The sequence below is a fragment of the Homalodisca vitripennis genome, chromosome 6, assembly GCF_021130785.1.
Source record: "Homalodisca vitripennis isolate AUS2020 chromosome 6, UT_GWSS_2.1, whole genome shotgun sequence".
Classification (NCBI taxonomy): Eukaryota; Metazoa; Arthropoda; class Insecta; order Hemiptera; family Cicadellidae; genus Homalodisca; species Homalodisca vitripennis.
Genome location: NC_060212.1, coordinates 4,778,287 through 4,783,684, shown reverse-complemented (window position 1 = coordinate 4,783,684; position 5,398 = coordinate 4,778,287).

The following is a 5,398-nucleotide window of genomic DNA, read 5'->3' as shown; positions in this document are numbered from 1 at the left end:
CAAATTTGTCGAAACGTGATGATTTCTTAGTTTTTATTGAAGTAAACAAACCGTGTTGAAATTTTTGAAACAGGCGCAATTAGATGAGGAATAATAACACAATAAATAATAACATTGAAAATTTTTCAAAACGTGATTATTAGGTACCGGTACTTATTTATTATTTGGTCGACCATTGTAATTATCTCCTCGTCCGTAACTGGCAATAAGAAGAAGGAATGCGTGTAGGAAGTGCCGGGCTGCGGTGTCAGTAACAGCTGTAAGGCTACTGATAAGATAATTATTGATAAGCTCTACGACCGTCCTCGCATCGACAACCGTAAACCCAATATCCACAATAATTTTATTTACGTATTGGTTCCTCCTTCTTCCTGTAATTTCGTTTATAACCTTCCATTGATTAGAAATGTCGTTGCCACAATGAATTAGTCTACTTGCCTAATAGTTGTTTTTCAGTAAATATTTTATTTATCAGTTTCTTTTACAATATATATATATATAGATAGTAATAATTCTTTAAAACATCTTCATAAGGTCTTTTCTATAAGTTTTTTCCTAGTTTTAATCTTACGTAAGAGATCTTTCGTTATCCATGGACTAATCCGTTTAGCTTTCTTCAATTTTCCCTCTTCATTAATACAACTACATGAGCTTACTATATCTGATCAAATTGTATGAAAGTCATTATAACTTATATTAACATCATCAGTTGATAAACAACCAGACCATTTTACTAAAGCTAATTTCTCCTTAACTAAATTATAATCAATTTTTAATTCAAAACTTTCAATATATTTTGTACTTAATTCACTACTTTCTCTATTTTCTTTACCTAGTATTACAAGTCCTAATAGACAATAATCCTTTAAACCAATATCAAATCGGACAATTCCGAATACATATAAAACCCTATTTCTAATAAAAATATGGTCCATACAAATTTGCGAGTTTACAACAATTCTAGTACGTATATTTAGAAAGGATAAGAAACCGTTGTAAATCATTAAATTATTATAACCTATTAATTCTTGGTTATCTTTTTACAAATTGTTATTCACATCTCCGATGAATATTATGGATCCATTAATCACAAGTATGAAATCAGCCAACTCACTAATAACTGCTTGGGATATAATCGTACCGTTATCAAAATAATATCAATAAACATTATATTTTTATTTGTTGTTATAATGATATAATTCATTATTTACTTTAATTATTATCAATACCTAACTATAACACAATATATATCTCAGGAACTTAATAGTGCTAAGTAAAATTTATTACAAATAACATTCACAACTTATGCCCATAGCGTAAAGAACAAAATATTGTCATGAAGCTGCGACGATATTCGTACACTGAATTTGGAAAGACTGGGTCCTAAATATTAAACGAGGTCGTTGAAACGTTGATTGGAAGGTAGGCATACGATATTAACACCAAAACACCGTGCCGGTTCGTAGAGGGAGCGGGCAGCCAGCTTTGATTTTGTAACTCCGACCACAGAAAACTTCAAGAAGTCCTCGCCCTACGGAAGCCAGAAGAGAAGAAACAAGAAACCTAATTCCAGAAATCTAGAAAACCTGAAAAAACTAGAACCAATCAAAAAATGCAGAAAGCCACAGAAACATCTAGAAAGAGAACAACCATCTGGTAAAAAAAACAGATGGCTCGACCAGCTGTAAGGAAACAGCTCCCGGTCCGTTCCAAAGACCAACAAAATAAAGTGGCAAACGCCACATCCTCCCCCTCTACCCCGGGAGAGAAAAGAAAAAAAACTCAAAAAGGATAAGGGTAGGAAGACAAGGACGGAAGGATTAGAGACTACAACTGGTACTGCTGTCGTTAGCAAACTGCTAGAAAATAGCTCTAGTATGGATATCCTGCACGCTCGCGAGGCGCTCCAAAAAGCGTAACGGCTAGAATCCATTCCGACTGACCACACTACTCAAGATTAAATCTTTTTAGTTTAAAGAGGCTTGAGGAAAAAGCCTTGTAGTAGTAAAAAAAACTTGAACAATATTAAGTACTTTCTGTGGTAGCTACCAATAAATAAAGGTCTGAAGTGTTGACACAAGGATGGGTTTATTCGTTTGTTTCTACATCACTAATACGCTTGGTGGTCAAAAGGCTACAAGAGGGTGTTCCAGTAAGGTTGGGAAGGAAATTAAATAAGTGTACACTTAATTAGCCAAAGCTTATTAGCCAAAGCACTTCCTAAAGTCTCCACCATCCGGGTATCTCCACCCCGGAAACCCAAGGGCCACTTAAGCACCCGAATGGAAAACCCCGAAACGGCTGGCGGAACTTCCTTGGACCACCGGGAGAGTATTACTCCAGACATAAGGTCATGTATTTTTTTTTTCTTCAAAGATGGGAGGAACAGAAGGGATGAAGAGACCATTCCAAAGCGAAAATTAAAAAAATGAGAAAATTACACCCATCATAATATCAACAGACCCCAGTTCGTGTTGTAAAGGCTAATTAGGTAAAAACCTGGTACTGGCAAAATTTAGCAAAAGTGGGCTAGTACTCTCGTCCCCCTACGGGACGGCTGAGAAAAAAAAATTTGGTGGCCAGTGGAAAAGACAAAAATAAAGTTTTATTTTTCCATACTAGTTTTTTAAATTTAGAGACTTGGAGCAAATAAATTCAGGCTCTTAAAAGGCGTGAAAGAAAAACTGTAGAGCTACGGGAAGGGCTTAACGGAGTAAGGAAATCATTTGGTCGTGGTAAAGTGGTTTAATTAGGAACTTTAAAAACAAAAAGCAACTAGTTTCTTAAGTGTTGGCCAGGAAAGGCAAAAAAATACTCTGAAACCTACGAAAAAGAGACCTAAAAAAACTAACTGGGCCAAAACCCAACAAAATTTAGGTTAACAATCAATAAACCTCTAAAACAATAACAATAATAAAGCCTTCAAAGGATAACAGTAACAACAGTAAAAAAAAAAAAACACTTTCCAATATAAACACTAAACAGCAAACAATAAAAAATAGCCGCTGGGAACATCTAGCAGCTTCAGAGACAAAATTAAAGTCTTAAAAGACACAAAGAGACAACAAACAACAACTTAACTACAAAAATATAAAGACAAACTACAATCTTCAACAAAATTTTCAACAAAAAAACTACACCTATCCATCGCTGCTTAACTTAGCTGAATAAACAAAGAAGAATTCCACCTACTGCCAAGGGACTGACCCTACTAAACAAGAGAAAAACAAAAAGGAAAAGGGAAAGAAAAAGTAAGCTTGTGCTGCAAAATGTAATGGGTTGCGCTGAACCAAGGATAGCAGGCTGAGTGACTGCATTCGGGAATGTTAAAAATAAATAAACATAAAGTTCACTCCCAATTTACAGCCTAGAAAAATTGCCGAAGCAAAAAAAAAATTCTCTAAACAGCCAATGCTAACCCTGATCCCCCCGTGTATATGTACTGTAAAAGATGAGGAGGAAAAGTATCAGAATGTTAATGTGGTGTAAGGAAGAGAAGAAGAAGGCAGAAAAAAAAACTAAACTAACATCACTAAGCCCTAAACTATCCCTATAAACGTCCCGGCAGCGGCGCTTTGGTCTTAGATAGGCCCAAAATATTTCTTCAGGTGGGAAACATGGGCCCGACCTAATAAGTTTCCCTGACTTGGGACACCTCAAAGTCACAGCAAAAAGTATTCAGAAAATCATTAGAGCAATTTTTACTGTGGTGTGTGCAAAAAGTACAAGTTAAAAAAAAAACTATTTCAATTTATAGTATTACAAATAAATAAAAGCATAAAGTACATTGCCTTATTATTACCATGAAACCAACTTCCAGTATCACCAACAGGTGAAGGCAGAAAATAAAATCAACAAGTTTGGCTTTTCAGAGCAAAAAATGTCGGCTGCCATCAGTGGGGGGTAGACTCAATTTGTTTCCTCTCAAACAGGTTGAGAAAGTTCAAAGTATTCAAAAAACCTAACAACACCTTTCAAAACCTTAAAGATTAAGAGAGGGAAACAAAGTAAAGAAAAAAATTAATCAAAAGCAAGAGCAACAACTGTACCGTAGAAGAGCAAAAAAAAATATATGTGGAGCGAGTCATATAGCAGCGCTACCGGTAACTACTACATAAAGTTCAACAAGGCCTAAGTGAACAAGACACAAGCCTAAATAGTAAACTCTCCCTTTAAACTGTAAATAGTTTAGAACACCCCCCCAAAAAAATCTCTTTTGAGGCCAAGAATCCAAAAAAACCCCAGTGAAAAATTAAAAATTTAGAAATTAAATACCAAAGGAAAAAAAAAAATATTTAAACCACTTAAGGCTTAAAGTAGGCTAAACTGAAAAATTAGGTAAGTTAAAACACCCGAAGTTGAATCAAGCAAGCTGACATATCAATCAATCCAAAGAGTCCACTAGGGTTTGGTATATTATAAAACAGTGAACCCTCAAGGTGGCAAACTATAGTTTTAAAAGTTTGTAAAAGAAGGAAGTTTAAACACATTTTGGAAAGAAAAGTTTAACTTTGTAAGTAATTAAATCACTTATATGTATGTCAGCACGTCAAATCCAACCCCAAGCTGCAACTTCCTAATAATTACAAAACAAACTAGGCCTATGTTATTTTCAAAACTAGTTGAAACTAAAGGTGTACTCCATTAACTTTAACTGTTTTAACTTAAACAGGCACTAGTCCAAAAGAAGCAAAGGGCTTTTAATAATAGACTATGAAAGAATTATTATTTTTACAATAACATTAAAGTTTTGAAGAAGGTTTTAGAAGAAAAAAAAAATTGCAAACTGTTAGACTAAATCAACCCCTTAAGCTTGAACTGCCCTGAACAATCAAATAGCATAGCCCTACATAAAAGTTTGACATAGTTCTAAGTAGAAAAATTATCAGATAAATTTAACAGTAACACTTCACTTACCCCTTGTGTAAGACTAAGATTAATTAAGAAAATTTTGTAAGACTCGAATAAATTCAACACAGTAGACAAAAATCATCAAATTAGTGCTATTAAAAAATTTAAACTCTTATTAACTTATTACAAGTACAAATGGTGTAATCCGTTGGAAGAATAAATAAATAACTAAATAATTAATTAAATCCTAGAATAACAACAATTAATTGCATTTGGAACTAAGGGTTGGTGTGGAAAGGTTAATAATTTTAATTAAACCAGAAGTAGAGATGAAATATCAGAAGGAAAGCAATTTATATAAAAAAACAAGAACACTTTTAATTATAAGCCAACCCAAAGTAATTAATCTGGTGAAACTGAAGGGGGTTTCAAATATTAACCAGAAAGCTAATAACTTTAAAAACAAAAGGTAGGCTATACATATGCGGCAGTACAATACGCAGCCACCAACCGCATCTACGATTTCCTTCGACTTTACTTGCACAGA